At 39.3% G+C, this 20170-nt stretch overlaps 1 pseudogene; it reads right to left on the bottom strand.

Annotated features, from left to right (window-relative positions):
- Positions 1-2317: 2317 nt before the first annotated feature.
- On the bottom strand, positions 2318-2774 carry LOC110346265 (tRNA-splicing ligase-activating factor archease pseudogene; annotated as a pseudogene).
- Between the last annotated feature and the right edge of the window lie 17396 nt (positions 2775-20170).

A 20170-nucleotide genomic window follows, 5' to 3' on the forward strand; every position in this document is an offset into this window, starting at 1 on the left:
GAAATTCTCTGAGTAAATAAAGTTTTTGTACCTGTGTTAGAGTTTTCTGTTTTTTGTACCTGGCATGGATAGTTGGCTTATTTGCATAAGAATGCACAAGTGTGTTTTGGAATTTAACCCAAACAGGGACTTTTAGAAATATCTGAAGTTAGGAGGACCTTTGTCTTATGAGTACAAATTTTTTTTAATGGACTTTGCTTAAATTCTTTTATTGGTACATTTTAGGTATACAATATGTTTACATTTATCATTGGGTACTTGTACCTGTCCATGATGTGTCTTGGTTCTTATTTTTTCCCCATTCCCTTTTCTCTCTTCACCTCCTCCACTCTTCCCTATTTACAAAGACTTTGTTTCCATTTTTTCCTTTTCTCATAATTTTTCCTTTCACTTCTTTCCTTTCCCCTTCCCCTCCCACTTCCCCTACTCCTTTGGACATTTTCTTCCTATTTCAAATTATCAATTATTCATTTTATTTATTTTAATCCTTATTTACACTTTCAGTTTCTCACACTAGAGTAACTATTCAGTATTTACACATGTGTGTAACTTTTTAAAATGTCTTTTTAACTGTGTACTTAAATGCTCTGTATTCTAAGGAAAGTTACTCCAAAGTTACCATACACGCTAGAAGAAGAATATGTGGACATAACTGAACCCATTTTTATTTCTAATTGAAATAAAATTGCGTCTCTTTCACACTTGGCTTAAAATATTTGGCTTTACTCACTGATCCAAAATTCAAAATAATTTCTCCCTCTTGGTCTTGTACTATTTTTTCCCCTGAAGATCATTAAATTCAAATCACTTGAGATGGCATTAATCTTCTCTAGTTGAAACTTTGGAATACTTTAGAACTTCAAACAGGTTGAGTATCTGTGTCCCAGAAGAAATGATGAACTATTAGTATCACAAAGTTCTCTCTTAACTCAGAGCACCCAAATGGTTTTCTCTTCTACAGCTGTTGTTTACACCCTAGGTGCAGATTTTTTAATTGCTTTCTTTCTTTGTTTTAGAAATTTTCTCTTAGTTATTCTTATTTTTCAGACAGTAAAATTGAGACTAGAAAAAGTAAGCACTGTGCCCGTGTCTTGGTTACATATATCTTTTTTCAGAGGTAGGGTACTAGAGATGGAATTCAAGATCTTCACATTGAGGTAAATCCCCAGCTCTTTTAAATTTCTTTTCTTTTTTTTAAATTTTGAAACAAGTTCTTCTAAATCGCAAAGTGGCCCTGCTGGGCTTGCCTTTGAGGTCTTCTTGCCTCAGTGTCCTGGAGTGCTGGGATTACAGGCTTGCATGACCACACCCAGTTTATATATATTGTTTTGGGGAGACAGAGATAGAAATAAAAGGCAGGCCTTCCAGTCCAAATCTAGGCTCTATTAATGTCTAAGGTTTGGCCTTATGAGACCCTAAGCCGGTGATTCACCCACTGAGCCATAGTGGGGTCTATAAAGGAGGCAAGAGGGATTTAAAATTATTTTTATTATTGCAAAAAGTCCCACAGACATTGCATATTTCCCAAAATAAAACTGCATTAATTAACTAGAATGTCATGGCATTTTTGCTTTTGATTGGAGTTAAATTAATTCCGTTTGATAACATTGATTATCATGCTGATCTGAAGCTGTGATTATAGTTATATATGTCTTAGATGATTAAAATATGAAAATAGGTTGATTATGCCTTAATAAATGCAGTTTATTTGATAAGACAGAATTTACAAGACCTGAAATCGAGCACAAAAAATATGACAAATTTTAAGAAGTCCTTCCATTATATACTAAACAGTAGGAGTGCTGAAGCACACTAAATTCTAAAATGTATCAAAGATTCTTTTTTTTATTCCCTGATTTTCTGTTTATTCCTATTCTTCCCCAGGACTGTGCCTAGACTGCAGGGATGCTCTATCACTGAGGCTATTTTATTTTACTTATTTTGAGGCAGTCCTACCACGTAGTCCAGGTTGGCCTCAAACTCACAGTCTTCTTCCTCAGTCTCCCAAATGCTGGGATTACAGGTGTGCACTGCCACATTCAGTCTTCTCAGTCCTCTTTTCATTTTTATATTGAGACAAAGTCTTGCTAAATTGCCAAGGCTGGCCTTGAACTTTCCTCAGCCTCCAGAGTAGCTGGGATTACACTCATATGCCACCACACCCAACTGATTTTCTACTTCTGAAAGTCATGCTTTAAGTTAAAAATTTCTGTTCTATAAATTTTATTTTATCAAAAGATATTAGAGAAATGAAATTATTATATCTTCTTGAGATAAAAAGCAGCTCTTTAGGGAAGTCTCTTTTTTTAAAAGTATCTCAAATGGCAATGATCACAAAAACTTCCAGTTTCTCTTCATTATAGACTTGCATTGCTGAATATGTTATTGTTTTGACTTCTGTTCCCTGAGGATGCTTGGAAAGTGAAAATTCTTCTCCCCACCCAATTGAATGTAATTTAAAATTTCATTGACCAATACTAAGTACTTTCACTTTGTGGGGAATGAAGAATTCATCAGCACTAAGCTTACAAAGCCATTCATCCAAAAAGTGAAACAGAAGAGAGTATAAGTCATCTCAGTGTCTTTCGTGTAACTAAACATGCCCATGGCACGCTGCTTGAACACTCCCTCCAGAGTTTCTCCCCATGCGTGTAGACATCTGCTGTACAATCCAAATATTCATACTTCTGAATGACTGGAGGATACTTGGTCCTGAGTGCTTTCTGGTCCTCAGTTAAATTGTAATCTCTAACATCTTCCTCTTCCTGCACCATGATTGCAGAATTGAACCTTAAAGATTCTTTTGGAACAATAAAATTTCATATATTTATTCTTTCTAGTAGCTTTAACATAAACAGTATAAAGTCACATTTCTCTTTCTTGTATTTTTGACACTAATTATGGCTACAATTCATCCACCAGCTAAAGTCTGTCATCGAAAGCTGTTTAGTTTTAATTATGTGTGTATTGACTTTTCTAATTCCGACTTAATAAATTGAGTTATCTGTGGATGCTGATCATAGATTTAAAAGAAGCCATTTGAAAGCAACCACACAAGTATTATATTGAGAAACAGAGAAAAGATAAGTTTATCATTCTGTCAAAAGTCAATAGATACCATTTTCACATGCCAACAACACTTAAAAAGGGCGGTTAAGCCAGTTTGGAAAGTATAAATAGAAGCATAACATATTTTCTGATCTCCGATGAGTCATTAGGCTTGTCAAAGATGTTTCTTTGAGGAAGTAGCTTGCTTCTCTAGCTAAGGCCACAGGTTGGGGTTTTTGTAATCATGCTCAGATCACTGTGGCTTTGGGCGTCACTTTTCTGACTCACTTGGCTCTGGCTGCTTTACACAGTCTAGAGTTCATAGTGCTGAAGGGCAGTGACTGAGCTCACTGTTCCCCAGGGCATGCCCTTTAAAGGTTAAACTGGTAGGGGGGATGGGAAAGGCCCTGGGCCTTGAGAACTTGTGAGAACAGGTGACCTGCTGAGTTTAAGCCACTTTCCTCTCACCTGTATTCGGATTCCAGAGACCACTCTGGAGTATTTCTTGACCCTAAGAAAACATCAAGAAGGACCCCTTCTGTGGGCTTCATGCAAGTTTCCATGAACTTGAAGGCACCAGAACTTGCTTAGGAGTCATAGGAGTTATTTGCACAATCTCTTCCTGTCTATTGGAACACATTACACAAAGCATGAGACAATGACAGAAGCAGCTTCTTATATTTAGGTGCCTCAGGGACAAAGGGCAGGATGGATGGTCTCTAAGGACCTTCTAGTCTCTAACTTTCTGTAACTCACAGTTTCATTGAATAGGAAACCTCAGACTAAAGGTCACCCTGGTACAATACTATTGACTAAGTTGATATCAGCTAGTTGGGAAATTTATATGTGTGCCAGACTCCTTGGGGAAGGGAGAAGTTAGGTTGAGACAAAGTATATGCTTCAAAGCACAAATTTTAGTATTGAAAAAAATTTCACATCTCTTACGTGTTTTTTTTTTGGTACCAGGGATGGAACTCAGGTCCTTGAGCTCCAGCAACAGGCGGCGAAACCACTGAGCTAAATCCCTGACCATAAAAATTTCACATCTGAAAGACTCCTGTTTTCTTTTTGCTGGTCCAGAAAAGACCAGTTCTGATACTTTAAGCGAGTATCTGCAATGGAATCTTTTATCCCAGAAAGTTGAAGGAAGATTTGAGTTATGTAACTTTCCATGCTCCCAGACATGTCTTTCAAATTCTTAACTTTCTGTTTGTCTTCATCCTAAGCTCTCTCCTATGCATAGGATCTGTGGGGCTCAACATCTGTGATCACTCTGCTAAGTATTTATTACTAAATCAAGTGTCATTTATTTAGAATTTACTCTGGGCTATCCCTCATTGTTCTAAGCCTATCTTATTTAATCTTTACAATATCCTTATGATTTACCTTTTTCCTCATTTTACAAATGAAGAAATGGGAGATTTTTGAGAGACTGAGTAATTTACCTGAAGTCATATAAATGTAGAAAAACAGGAGTCAGACTAAAGTTGGCTTGACTGGAAAGCTTGTGTTCTCAATCACTATTCTATAGTGTTCCCCTTCCTGTTGTTGCAAAGGTGAATACTACATGCTCTTTTGCTCTGTGGAGAGTGTAGTACTAGCAGAGGTCCTCTGCTTAAAGTGATCCTTTGTAGTGGAGAAGAGGGGGCGTGATGGGAGGGATTCTTTTGCCACCTTCCCCAGGAAAGTGGAAATACACAACCCAGTACCATTGAGAGAAATCTAAAAATAGATACACACAAAGCAAAAATCCACATTTTATAAGAGCATATTCAAACAAAACAGCATGTATCAAGCCCATAGATTGGTGGCTCTTGGGAATAGGAAGTAAGAGTGAGAAATAGGGCTAAAGGGTAACAAATAGAAGGGGTCTTATGAGAAGCTAACATGGGAACTGAGAAATATAATTAACGAAGTCATTCATACTTGAGTTTCCCCTGCCTCCTCTTCCAAGGGAAAAGTAGATCAAGTTAAGACAGAGTGTGGAATAACAAGGAAGACCTGATTGAGTGCCTTCTTTCTCACAATATGGAATCACTAATTTAGTCATAGATTGGGTGAGTTTTAATGCAAACATCAGCTACACACAAGCATGAGATTGGCATCACAAAACATTTCATTTTGCTGTAGAATAAAAGGTTAGAGATCCCATCATTGATAAGTTAAATGTATATAGATGAGAAAAAGTCTCAGTGTGCAAAGCAAAATATGCAAGTAGGAAAGGACTGTCACAACTACTTTGCAGATGAGAAGACCAGGGTCAGAGTGCTTGAAGGAGTAGCTCATGATGACACAGCAGGTTTGGGCAAAACCCAAGTGACAACCAGTTCTCTTCCCATTGTCCACACTGTGTCTACCTCACCTGCCTTAGCTGGCCTCTGAACCATTTCTCTGTTGAACAAAGGGTGGATCTGTTTGCCAGTTTTTCTTCCCTTTATTGCCTTGGCTTGGGCACAGCTTTGACTAAGGAGGGTACTCAGTAAATGTTAATATTAAGATAACCTTTGAATCTTCAGACTCTAATAAGGAAATTAGCTTTGTAATATTTGTTCTGGATGGGTATGGCCTTTCATTTTACTCTAGGTTTAGCTCTCTGGGCCACCTGTAAGGAACTATGAATTTTACTAAGCAAAAGATGATGATGTTTATATCTCGGCTTTCAGATGAGTCCAGACTGCAGGTGAGCAACTAAATGTGTAGCAAATTTTGGTCTGCAGGCATTTGAGTATGTATCTTAGAAGGAAAGTATAAAAGTATGAATTAACAAAGATAGTTGGAGTGGACCCAAAGGTAGAGTGTGGCTGTGACAGGTGAGTCCACCCAAGCTGGGCTCCTGTATCTACCTGACTCCTTGACTCTGGGAACTAAAACAAAGACAGAAAAATGACATCCAATCTATTGAGAGATAGCACAAAACTTTTTGTGAAAGGTGAATGTTTGGGAAATGCTAGGCTAGGTGAGTGAAAATCTTTGTAAGTCAGAGCGATCTAAAAAGGCAACTCAAAATCCAACTTTTATAAACAGGAAATAATGATTTTTTTTGTATTAAATTCTTTTATTGGTACATTATAGGTATACAACACAATTGCATTTCTCATTGGGAATTGTACCTTTACATAATGCTTGGTTCTTATTTTTTCCCCATTCCTAGCCCTCCCTTCACGCCCTCCACCCTTCCCTATTTACAAAGACTTTATTTCCATTTTCTCCATTTCTCATCATTTTTTCCTTTCCCTTCTTTCCTTTCCCCTGCCCCTCCCACTACCCCTATCCCTTTGGACCTTTTCTTCCTATTTTACATTATCGATTATTCATTCCAATCATTGGTACATTTTAGGTATACAATATAATGACATTCATCATTGGAAATTTGCACCTTTACATAGTCTCTCTTGGTTCTTATTTTTCACCCTTGCCCAGCCCTCCCTTCAACCCCTCCAGTCCTCCCTATTTACAAAGATTTTGTTCCTATTTTAGGAAATAATGATTTTAAAAGAAGATAAAGCTAACTATTTGGTATTTACACATGTGTGTAACTTTTTAAAATGTCTTTTTAACTGTGTACTTAAACGCTCTGTATTCTAAGGAAAGTTACTCCAAAGTTACCATACACGCTAGAAGAGGAATATGTGGATATAATTGAACCCATTTTTATTTCTAATTGAAATAAAATTGAGTCTTTTTCACACTTGGCTTAAAATATTTGGCTTTACTCACTGATCCAAAATTCAAAATAATTTCTCCCTCTTGGTCTTGTACTATTTTTTCCCCAAGAAGCTTTTTATATCTGATATATTTAATGTGGCTATTTGGGTCAATGAAACTTAACAGAATTCATACATTACTGCCCATCTCTTTGTGGTCCACCCTTCTACTTAGCAGGTGGCTAGTTTTTACCTCTATGGGAAGGAAATAGTATGAGACAAATAGAATCAAAACTAGACTACTTGAATTTTCTAAATATTCCATTCTGTAGACTCTTATAGCAATGGTAGCAGTCTTTTATATTTGTCATGCCTTAGGCAGCCTACAGCATGGTATCAAATACATGATTAGAATCTCACAGTTGTGCTTTTATGTCATCAGAGGTGTTGTTGTTATCACCCCCTCCTTCCATTTACAGACAGAAAAACTGACATTCTAAGAGCTTCTGTGAGTTGCCTAGGAACTGAGGGTTAGTAAGTTGCAGAGCTGTGATTCAAATTTAAACCTTTTGATCAATTTTATTTGAACCCCTGTCTAGTGTTTCTCATTTGTTTGTTTTGCTTTTTACCAGCCTGAATTTTTATTCTCCATTAGTAGCTCATTCTACTCCCCAGGTCTTCATAGGCTGCTGACCTCCAACAAAACTATAGTCAAAGGCTGAGTTCTGACCCAACTGCCCTGGATAAGAGTCTCAGTCAACTCACTCATTCTTATTTGCACAGAGAGGATTGTATTACTGGGTCATCTTTGTTCCAATCCATGCTTCCGGGTTCATTTGTATACAGAGAAAACTGTGTTTGGGATTTGCAAAACTCAACTGAGTTATTTCCTTGTTTCAACATTGGCATATTTTTTAACCCATGCTGTACCAGTTTTTAAAACTTGGGAAGAGGAATGAAACTATGGGTGAGTTTGAAAATGTTGAGAATGTGAATGGACTCAGACTGGAGTGTTTCCAGTAGGGGAAGATACTTGGTGATGTATCAGTTTCTTTGTTTGTTAAGGATGGAATGAGGGTGGAACAAATGTATTTTGAGAGAGAGAGAGAGAGAGAGAGAGAGAGAGAACTTTCACAGAGGGCTTTCACTGATTGACTTAAAGGTAGGAACCCTGAATTCATTATCCTTGGATCCTGCTCTCATTCCCAGCCTAGCACCTAAAATAACATTGATCCATTGAAAACATATGGCAAATACATTGTTGTCTCCATCAATGACAAAGAACCCCAATACCTTGCTTGCCTGCCCCTTGCATTGCTGAGTTTCTTTCCTACTGGTGGTTCAGGACTTTAAATAGCTTTGAATAATTCCTCTATTTTGAATTCAGAGACATCAATCCAAAGAAAGCCATGCCATGGGTCTCCTGTTCCATGAACCAGCTCCAGGGGAAATATAAAAATGGTTATATTTAGAAACAGAGCCATTAGCAGCTTTATTTTCTCCTAAGGATCCTCTGCCTACAGAAAAGAGACTGTCAAGTATTTTCAATCCAACACCTTCTCTTTAGGATTTTGACATCTTGTACCCTGTTTGGACTGCAGTCATCTTCCAGATGTGATGATGCTCAAAGGAGCTGTGGGTATGGACCAAGGAGACTGGTGTGCAAACAACCAGGAAGCCAGGTGCCGCCATTTCTCCAGTCCACACTCACCCCCGAGCCTCCAAGTCCTGACTGACAAAAGGGTCTCTGGAGTGGCACTTCTCAAAGTATGACCCATGGTGTCAACCAAGGGTATTACTTAATCTGTCAAAGCCTTGGTTTTTTGATCCTGTGATACACCTCAACAATAAGAACCAATAAGGTTATTTTTCAGATTAAAAGAAATAACATGTACCCAAAAAACCCCTAAACCAAACCAAAACAAAAAACTTTGCCCGGACCTGGACTCCTAGGAACTGTTGCTTCCTTGGTCATCCTGTCCTTTTCATTTCAGTGACTAGATAGACACAAAAATGCTGGAATTCTTGTAGTGTCTTTCCACCCTCTTTTCTATGTGGCTCCTTTGCTTCAAAGTCCTATTTGAGTTCCATCTCCTCAGTGAGTCTTCTCTAAATGTCACCTTGGAGGTCTTTGTGTGCTTTTGGGTTGTTTATATTTCACTGGAGTGGTCTTTGCTGAGTTTAATCTGAGAATGGGCACCACTCCCCTACTCCCGTGTCCCTAGGTGAGTTACTTTACATGAAAGGAGGACTCAAAAGGGGATCCTTGAGTTGGAAGTTTGAGATGTTGTTAAGACACTTAGGGGACAGGGGCAAGATATGACAGTGGTGGAGGGGTGTCTAGTTGAACCTGTTTGGAAAGGGGCAGTGTCCTTCTCATTTCTGTATAACTGGCCCTCTGTATCCATGGGTCCTATATCAAAAGATTCAACAAACCATGGGTTGTGTGCTATGTATTCAGGCCTACTGTGGTTGCATCTGTACTGACATGTACACACAACTTTATTTCTTGTCCTTATTCCCTAAACAATAGAGCATAATAAATATTTACATAGCATTTACTTTGCATAGATAATTGAAAAATGATTTAAAGTATACAGGAGGATGTGGATAGCTTATGTGCAAATAGTGTACCATTATATACAAGGGACTTGAGCACCTGGATTTTGGTATCCACGGGAGGTCTTAGAACCAATTCTTTACCCCATTCCTCACAACCTGCATTGACACCAAGGGACAACTGTATTTCTTCAGGGAACCAGCTAGTCTCTAGTACAGTGAGGGCTGGAGGAATACAGCTCTTTCATGCAGCATTTGGATGGCAGATTTGGGGAGACAGGAAAATAGACCCTGAAATGAGCAGTCTCTTCTCACTTGAGACCAGGAGAATTCCCCACCAAGCCCTGTGAGAGAACAAGAAGACCAGAATTATAGACAGACACCAAAGACATGCCAGAATGCTCTGAGACATACCTGATGGGGAGGTGCTGACATAGATGAGAGGGATGATGAGACAGTAGTTTCTGACCTCATTCATGCTTATGGGTCAATTATGCTCTGAATAATGCAAACAGTACCAGTGCATATCATGACTCACTGGGTAGGAGAGTAGGGCCTGTAGAAGTAGGTGAGTACTACCAGTTCAGGATTGGCTGACATAGCAATGGGAGTCTAGAACTTCATTCCCTGCTGGAGCTTGAGCTACTGTTGCTGGATATTCAAAGCAAAAGAGGAGAAGAGAACAATTTACTATTTATTAAGATTTTGCTTATAACAACAGGTCCTATGTTGCACTTACATCCCCTAATTCCATCTCTCATGGTCAGGATCATTTTTTTCCTCCACTTCTTTTTGCATTATTTATGATCTTGGAGGATTTCTGCAAAAAAGGTTTTAGAAAGGGGTTGATTTAGAATTGTACCAAGAAACTCCAATGACTAACAGTCCCATTACATCTAAGAGAGAATTTTAATTTGGTGGTGTACAAGTAGAAGAGAGCTAAAACTAAGGTGATAGCTGTGACCAAAGATGAGTCATTTTGCCCGTCTTTGAATTTGGCTTTTCTTAATTGATATTTCTTTAGGTTATTAAATCTATTCATGCTAAAATAAAAGACAATGGTCATGAGCCTCACAGAAAATTTGAAGGATGCTTTGCATGTCTTTTGATTTTTTCTTTTTTCTTTTTTTGGTACAATGTTCAAGTACCATGGCATTATTTTCAGTAAAGTTACTGGACCTGTATGTAGGTCAGCTAGCAGCCTCCCCAAGGTCCTTGCCTGCCAAGGAGCCAGCTGGGAAGCCCTGCTGAGTCCTCAGGTGAGTGTCTCATTTCTTCAAGCCTTTGCTGGTGGCTTGAAGAACTGGCAGGTCAGCAACAGAAAATGGGCAGAGCCTACCTTGGTGGTGGCTCCCAGGATGGACAGCTGCCTGCCATGTGTCCAATCCCAGGTCCAAAGCAAACAGCGAGCAGTGCCTTCCTTTATCCTAACTGCTCTCCTCTTTCTCTCAAGGTAATTGCAGTGTCTCCTGGCCCACAGTTAACCTTTTAAATGCAAATGACAAGGAGAATGCCAGGGACCAGGAAACAGTGCTCATTGCCTTTAATGTTGTCACCTTCTGTTACCCAGGTGCATGGCCTGGATTTAATTCAAAACTCCATGTTCCTGGCACACTGTGAACCTTAGTGTGGTCTAATGGGCTGGGCTGGTTTCCTGCTGGGCCAGTACTATGTTGGCAGGATGTTTCCCCTGCCCCAGACACAGCCAATACCCCTGGCTGTGCCTTGAGATGCCCTTTTGTTCTTCACTACGTGGCCCTGGATACAATTGTCCTTAGATAGGTTTATCATGCACAGTGTGTTCTCATCACTCTGCAGCTCTTGCCAGAGATAGAACAGTGGCTTCTTCTTTTCTGAAGCTTTTCCTACTTTAGGAGTGCCTCATGTGACACTTACAGGGGACTCAGTATGTATGAATCAAGTGGATTGGAAAATGGAACAGCTTCTTGGAATGGGGATGTAGCTCACTGGTAGATCACTTGCCCAGCACATGCAAGGCCCTGGATTTGATTCAGGCAGTAAAAAAAAAAATCTCTGTGTGATGGTGAGCCTCACATAAATAGAAGCTACATTAACCAGGGATAGTGGCCTACATTTATAATCCCAGCACTCTGGGAAGCTAATGCAGGAGGATGGCAAGTTTGAGCCTGTTTTGAGCAATTTAGCAAGTCTCTGTCTTAAGATTAAAAAAAAAGCTAGAAATGTAGTTCAGTGCAAAGGCCTTTGGTTTGAAAGCAATAAAAAAAGGTTGGATGAGAGTGACATATGGTAGAGTACTGGTAGTTGGAGGACATTGGAGAAGTTGGCCAGTAACAGTTCTTTTCAACAGTTGCTAGGCGCCATCCACTTAACTAGATATTTTATATGCACTATTTCACTTCATCTGCACGACAGCCCTTTAAGGAGCAAATATTGCCCTACTTTAATGATGAGGAAGTTAAGGCTCAGAGAAGGGAAATCCCTTCTGTTAGAGGTCACACGCCTAGAAAATAGTAGGTCCAAAGATAGAAGCTGTATTAAGCCTCAAGTGTTCCCATCATCACACAGTAGCCAGTTCCTGGGCTCTGGATAATAACACCAGGATGAGTTAGACCTTCTGGGATTCCTGACTGGAGTATTCAGAGAAAAATCTGAATCACAACTTCACCTTTGTGTGGCACTCAAACATTAACAGAATGAATTTCCATCCACCATTTCATTTGCCTGTCACTGTGACTCACTGAATTATAAGCAGCATCTCACCAATAAGAACCTGAGATATGAAGAGACAAGAGAATTTGCTCTAGATTGCAGGACATCTGATTATTTTCTAGAGCTTTTTTTTCCCACCAAACTAGAGAAACAGCACTTCTATTAAGCATTGTGCAAAGAGTTTAATATAGTAATATGTTAAAAAAGATACCAGGGTGGTCAAGCTCCTCAGTTAAGAACTCTATATGATTTATCTTTGTGTGCCCCACACCCAGACCAGTTTGGGCTTATTGCAGCCAATCACTTAGTATAGAAAGGCTCAGTGTCTATTGGTAACTGTGATTCACGTGTCTGTGAAGCAAGGAGCCTCGTAGTCCTGGCTTCAGGTCATTCCTTCACAGAATCTCAAAATGTTTCCCTCATTTTTAGTCCAGCAATTAGTAACTGAAACAGTGGTTTTTAAAATGCTTTAGTGGTAGAACTCTTCTTTTTCAAAGAAAATCTTAAGCAAAATCTCAACATTGTTAGATGGTATGTAGTATATTAGATGTTATCGTTTGGGGGACATTTGGAAGGTGATCAGATCATGGCGGTGCTATACTCAGTGGATTTATCCATTGATGAGTTTATAGCAGGATGTGCTCTTAGGAGGTAGGGCTTGGTTGGAGGAAGTAGGTCACTGGAGATGTAACCCAGAAGGGTGTATTCTTGTGCCTAATTCCTTTCTTCTGTCTGGATGTTCCTGCTCTCTCTTCTTCCTGGCTTCCAGGGGTTGAGCAGCTTTCCTCTGCCATGCCTTTCTGCCATCATGTTTCTGTCTTGGAGCCACCCAACCTCAGACTGAAACCATGAGCCAAAATAAACCTTTCCTTCTTTAAACTGTGTACATCAGGCATTTTGGCCTAGCAAAGAGAAAGCTGGCTAGTACACCAGGCAGTTTACACCCTCTATGTTTGATTTAAAAGACATCATCAGTCTTTTTTCTTGCATCTGTCTGTGCTCTTCCAAGGTATGCATTCTGAGAATCATTAAGGGAAATCATTGTGTTCCTAGAGTCCTGTTCATTCCCTAGCACTCCAAACATTAAGGTGCAATGTGAGAAGAGATCAGGAAAGGCATAAGTGAAAGGAGAATGGAATGTTCATCTTCTGGATATCAGAGTCAAATCCATCATGGTTGGAAAGAGTTGAGGAACTCAGGGTTCAATTGTAAAGAGGATATTGGGTGGGATTCTTAAATGCCAGCATCAGAATCCATTCTGGTTACGTTACTTTAAACACTAAGAGATTCACTAAAGGGTATGGATATCTCAAAGACTTACTGAGAGGGCTGATGAGTATGCTTTAGTCTATACTGAACTTCCAGAAGTGACTCCTGAAACCACAATGAATCACTGGTATGCCAATGGGGTTGCTTCCTCTGCCGGATGAGACAGTGAGTAATTCCAGAATCACATTGCCCTTGGTGGATTGGAAGCTTCCAGATCAAGAAGCCAATCAGAAAACCATCACTACAGCAGCTGGTCTAGAACCACAATTCTTTTTACTGGTCCATCCATCAGAAAAATGAGTGTTTTTCACTTTGCCTTTCTTCTCACATAACTCAATTCACAATGAAAGACTAATACAAGTACAAGTGAATGGTAGATCCTAACTTACATGCAGTATCTTTACTATTGGATAGTTTGAGAAACATGGTATCCATAGGACCAGAGAGAGTTGGAATGAGTATCAAACAAATAAATACCTAGCAAAGCCCAAAATCCATCCAACAATCCAACATTCACACACATCTTCTAGACTTAACTTTCCAAACAACAACAACAACAACAGATGTTCTTGACTGTGTTATTCAGTGTTGACCAAAGAAACAGAACCACTAGCATATATTGATTATAAGAAATTGGGTTGTGGGTTTGTGGAGGCTGACATGTCCCAAGATTTGCAGTCACCAAGCTGAAGACCTAGCAGAGTTGATAGTTTAATTCCAGTTCAAATGTCTGCAGTCTCAAGACCCAGAAAAAGCTGATACTTCAGTTCCAGCCTGAAAGCAGGAAGAAAACAATGCCCAGCTCATAGGAAGGCAGGAGAAATTCTTTCTTCCTCACAGAAAGGTCAAAATTTTTGTTCTGTTCAAGCCTTTGGGCAATTGGTTTGGACCCATCCACAGTAGAGAGGGAAATCTATCTTATGCATTTTACCAATTCAAATATTAACTTCATCCAGAAACATCCTCACAGACATACCCAGAATAATATTTGACCAACTGTCTGGGTATACTATGGCCTGGTCAAGTTACATAAAATTAACCATCACACTGCCTAACCAAAGGTATTAGCTTCAAGCTTATAAAATTGCTGATATTTGACTTTTTGACCTAAAAATTTCAAATTCATATGGCTCATAAATGGCTTAGGTATAATGAAGCACTTACATGTTTGCCTTTTCCAAAAGTCTTATTAGTCAGAGCATTCATGTCTAAGTTATAGTTATTTCCCCTCTAGTTCATGGACAATCTAATTTTACTATCTTCTCATCTCTGGTATAAATAAGAAAGACAGCCATCACAACTTCAGCAGTGAAAGAGAGATTAAAAATGTTGTGTATACATGGTAACACAGTTACAGACATAGAGAAAGGGGAAAGAGAGAAAGAAAGAAAATATGGGAAGTGACTACAGTCTTTATTTCTGTAAATGCTTAACCAAATTTATAGTTAGTATTTATAGTTTCCTCTTTCTACTACCAATTTCTCAGACACTACTTCAATTTGTCAAGGTTTTTAATTTACTGGGTGCCCCAAATGGTTATTCCTGAGGAATCTAGTCATTGATGGTCATTGATGGTACAGGGTTGCTACAGACTTTATTGTCACTATAGATATGTCCATTTTAAGAGGTGTCCCACATAGTCTCTTGCCCTCATTGGATAAAAACAACCTTTTTTTCACTTTGATCACCAAGACCAATTAGCCTGATTCTATAAGATAACTCCCTTTTTTGTTTACTATTTCAATGGCAGGAAGAGCTCAATGTTGCTAGATGGCAGCCTCAACATCTAGTTCAATGGCTCCACTATTAAGTCCCCTGAATAATCATGATTTCAAAATGTGAAGAGCATATTCCCAGGAGCAGGAAACTAGTATTTTGCAAATAAGTCATCAGCTGTAAGAGTGAGCAAGAGTTTACTTCTTGGATCTTATGGCTTAGCATCCTAGCTATGGGAAAAACATCATCATTATTTGTTGCTGATTTGGAGCACATGCCACATCCCACAAACTTGGTAGGTGTTATCTCCTAGCTAATGCTGTAACTGAGCTTTAGTGACCATGTACCTGTTCTGTGAGGTCATGTATTTCTAGATGAAGGGCACATACTAAGATCAGAAAATCTTGTGAGCATAAACACAAGCACATGACCTTTTTCTATAAAATATGTTCTTTTGAGAAAAGCAGTATTGTGTGGGCTACACTGATGGTGAATCATGCATAAGTAATCCCACAGAGGATGTGGTAGGTAGGAGAAAGGCAGACAAGGAAAACAAACTAGTATCATATGCTTGTTTGGCATATATCTCAGTGAACACAGATTCTGCTCACAAACTGCTCTAGATGGTTTGGATATGGTTTAATTGTGTTTCCCAGAGGTTCATGTGCTGGAAGCTTGGTCCTCAGTGTAGCAGTGTTGAAGTGGAAGAACCTTTAAGAGGTGGAGCCAAAAGAAAGGTGATTAGTTCATTAAGGGCTCCACTCTCAGCCAGGATTAATGTAGCTCTTGTGGAATCCTCAAGAAGGAATCAAGAAGATCCCTCAAGAAGGTCCCTTCTGTACATGACTTCCCTTTTGGCTTCTCTGTCATGTTGTGATGCAGATGGGGGACCCTCACTAGAATGCCAGCACAGTGCTGCTTGGACCTCCCGCTACTAGAATAATGAGCCAAATAAAACTCTTAACTTATAAAATATCCAGCCTCAGGTATTTTGTTATAGAAGCAGAAAATGGACTAATACAATGACCCAATAAACAACGCCCCCCTCCCCCCAAGTAGAGTTTAATTTTATGACCTTGTTTCTCTGCTCCTAAATATAGAGAGTGGAAGTTGCCAGGCACAGCTACAGAAACTCAAAATGTATGATTTGGTGGCCCACTGTCTCTGGTGCTCTTGAACTATGGATCAATAATTCTATTCTTGTCCTTGGTCAATTCTTCCTCCCATTCACTTCCACTTTTTCAAATCATCACCACTTTTTCCAACCTTATTATTCATCCCTTTCCCTCTTCTTCCTAGAAAATAATGACCTCACTTCCTTCTTCAAGAAAGACATCAAAGCCCTCAGGCCACATTCTCATATGTCAAGTTACCTTTGGCTGGTTTTCTCCTAGAGTTGAAAAATAACTGTAAGGCTAAAAATCAACCTAAATTCCTAAATCTCATCTCTTTCAGTTCTTGCTCCACTAATTATCTATCCCCTTTGGGGTTCTCAACTTTACCATGTCTATAGGTTTCTTGCTCCTAGATTGTTCAACTGTTTAACTCATCTTAAAGCAATAGCCACAATAAGGACCATAAAAAATCTTACATTGTCCTCAAGCTACTACTTGACTCCTTTCTGGTTAATGCTCTTCAAAAGAAGGATTTATAACTGATATCTCATCTTTCTTTTTTTTGGTACTAGGCATCCAACTCTGAATCTTATGCTTGTGAGGCAGGCGGTCTCACCTTTCTTTTAATCCTTACCCTAACACATTAGGTTCTTTATTTTCTGAAACCTGTGTAATTCATGAATTTGGGACCCATAATGTGGTAGCCAAAGTAAATGCCCTTTTTATCTTTACCACATTTGCCATTTTTTCTGGTGGCCAATGATAGTCATGACTCCCTTCTACCTCCTTTCATCCCTCCATGACTCTACATCCACCTGGCTTTCCTATTTCTCTAGATCCTTCTCATTTTCCCTCAGACTACTGCCCACATTTTAAATATATTTGTATCCTTCAAGGACTACAACTTGCAGACTTCTTTCTCTCTTCTGGCACTCCTTGAGCAATCTATCCACTCCAGTGTTGTGGTTGTGGGTTTTTTCTGTGTTGTTTTAATTATCCCCACATATTTATTACTCAAATATTGTGCCTTTAGCATACTAACTTCACTCATGAATATCAGACACACATCTAGTTGGAAATGAAACAATGCTAGATTACTAATTCACTGCCACTCTCAAATGAAGTTTCAAACTGAAATCATTTCCCTTAAATCTGCTCCCTGCCATACTATGCACCAATGCCATTTTTCAGAGGAAGTAGAGTTGCATTTTATAACTATATTTTAAAAAGTGTGTGTGTGTGTGTGTGTGTGTGAAGACAGGGAGGTTTGTTTTAAAGAGAACTATCAGTTCAGAGGGCACAGTCTAATGGGAACAGCCTAAAAGACAGAAACTCAAGGATACAGTCTAGAGGACACAGACTTGAGGATAGCCCAGAAGACATCAAGGACACCCTATAAGAAGGCAAAAGACTTGTAAGGCAAGAAACACCTGTAGAGGAGAGAGAGGCCTAGGCTGTGGCTGAGGATAAGAATCTGGGGAGGAGAGAAGAGTACTGGCTTTATACCTAGAGCAGTGATTGTTGCTTTGTGGAATTTTGGAACTATTTTCCAGGAAGTCATCTGGTCAAATGTAGTATGGAATGTTAGGAGTTGGCTCTGTGCAGTGCTAAGAAGATAAAGCTTGGTAGTTACACAAATATACAATCTTAACCACCCCAGATCCTGTTTGAGATTAGCGGTGAAAACACTAAAGGTGCTGGATCCTTTTTTGGGTTTTTTTTGTTTTTTTTTTTCTTTTGGTACCGGGGATTGAACTTGGGACCTTGCGCTTGCAAGGCAGGCGCCGGAACCACTGAGCTAAATCCCCGGCCCATGGGTCCTTTTTGCTGAAACTCTCTGAGATGGGCCAGGCCATTAGAAAGGGCTGTTGGTGCTCATCAGATAATGCAATAGAGTGTAGCTTTGTTTTAATGGAAGCCTTGAGTCACCACCAATATGCATGTAGCTGATGGGGGGTAGGGACCAGAGAACCTTCATTTTTTATAACTGTGTCAGCACCTACCAGTGTGATGGATACATTGAGGGTGTTGATCAGATAATACAGTATTTGGATAAGGATCACCAAATATTCATGTCTATTGTATTCTAACCCTACCACCATATTTGCTCTTTTCATTGAGGCAATTACATTTTTCATCAGAATTGGGGAGTGGCTGGGGTTGGGGATTTGGTAAGGAACAAGAGGAAAGAAAATACAATATCCTATTACATATTTGAAAGTTAATTTCTTTTTTTCTCCTTTGTTTTTCTCTCTCTTTTTTCTGTTTCTTTTGTAAAACTAATGGAAAAGCATTCATTTAAGATGGACTTATGAAGAAAAACACATAGAAATGGATTAAGACCATTAACCATTAACCATTCTTTTGCTTTATTTTCAGTGTTAGTTCTTAGAGCAGACAAAGCTATCAAGGAAACTCTCAACACCTCTGGTTGGCATCAGGTTATCTATCAGCCCATGATATGTGTAGCCCACAATCCTTGACAAGAGCATCAGCTGTACTCATGGAGAAGTGGTTATCTCCTGGATCGCCATGTGAATGTGCAGCAGCCTCCACAGGGCACCACTGCATTTGCCTCTACACAGCACAGACTTCCACTTTGTTCCATCTCTGGAACATCCATCCATCCATTTTGTTCCATCACTGCACTGGCTTCACTTTATTCCCAATGTCTCAGTCTACTTCTGTCCTGTTCAAAGCAGTCAACATAATTCGGTCAAAGGTGAGATCAGTTTCTGATTCCTATCTCTAATTTGTGCAAGGAGAGTTGGCATTAACGAGTGTTAAGTTCCTCCTCATTTAACGTGTGTTAAATGTACTGCAAGGCAAGAATTGCTTTAATTTTACAAATTATAGGGCGATGGAGTTAACAGAGCTCATGGGTGGGTGATAGTGATAATGTTGAAAAATGAGTTGGAAATTAATTGTAGAGTTAAGGATTCTCTCATTTCTTTCTTTCTTTTTTTTTTTGGTACTGGAGATCAAACTCAGAACCTTGCGCTTGTGAGGCAGGCGGCGGAAAGGATTCTCTCATTTCTTATCTTCTCTGTAGCCCATTTCTTCCCTCCAAGTATTTTCTCTGGTTGATCTCTCTTCACACCTATTCCCTTCCTCACTGTGGTCCTGATGGTTGCTCTAGAATCATTTTAAGGAAACTGACACTCTGAGGAAATTGCTGGCAGATGCTGTGTGTTTCCCCAGAACAGCTGGGTATTCAGTTATGATCCTCCAAGTTTCCTGGGAGAGGGCAGATTTAAATAGAACCCCATCCCAGGAGACCCAAAGGACACAACTAAACCATTAAAGACTAAAGGGACAAATGCAATTATCTGCCCTGGTCAGAGGTGAAGAATAAATTTGTTGGGGATAAGGAATGATTTTCCAGAATTCTAGTCACACAATGTAATTCTGACCTTAATTACTTGGGCTTTTGCCTGTGAAATCTCTTCAGTTCAATAAGCAATTTTCTTTAGCCCTAATATTTTCCAGATACTAGGCAAGGAGCTAGGGATATAGAAATAGTAATATCAACGTCACGGCCTTAGGCAAATTGCATTGCATGTTCAAGGCCAGTCTGGGCAACTTAGCAAGACCATGTCTCAAAATAAAAAATAAAAATGGCTCAGTGGTAGGGCACCTGCCTAGTACATGTGAAGGCCTGGGTTCACTATCCAGCACTACAAAAAACAAACAAACAAACAAACAAATGAAATCTCAGTCTTTTAGTGAAAGGTAGATTTGTAACTAAAGAAATCATAATATTTTTAATATATAACCAGTGTCTTTATGAATCTGCTTTGAAATGGCCATAAGACACAGAGTCCCAAATTATCAGCAGGAACCCTGAAATAATACTGAGGAATAATGAGTACTAATACAGATCCTCAAGAGAAAAACTTGTGGAGGAAGGATAAAGCAATTGTGTAAGAAAAGTCAGAGGACTGTGGGGACAAGGGACTGGGGCTAATTTGACTTGGAGTGTGTTGGCTGGACCACAGAGGCAGTGACCCTTAAAAGTTGAATAGGATTTTCTGAAGTAAACAATAAGGGAAGACTATCATGTAAACAAAGGGAATAACAAAACATAAAGTATCTGTGCTCAAGGAATTTGCAGTGTAGAGTAGCATG

The sequence above is a fragment of the Heterocephalus glaber genome, unplaced genomic scaffold, assembly GCF_053883595.1.
Source record: "Heterocephalus glaber isolate CG9 unplaced genomic scaffold, H.glaber_assembly_v1.0 deba00001461, whole genome shotgun sequence".
Taxonomy (NCBI): domain Eukaryota; kingdom Metazoa; phylum Chordata; class Mammalia; order Rodentia; family Bathyergidae; genus Heterocephalus; species Heterocephalus glaber.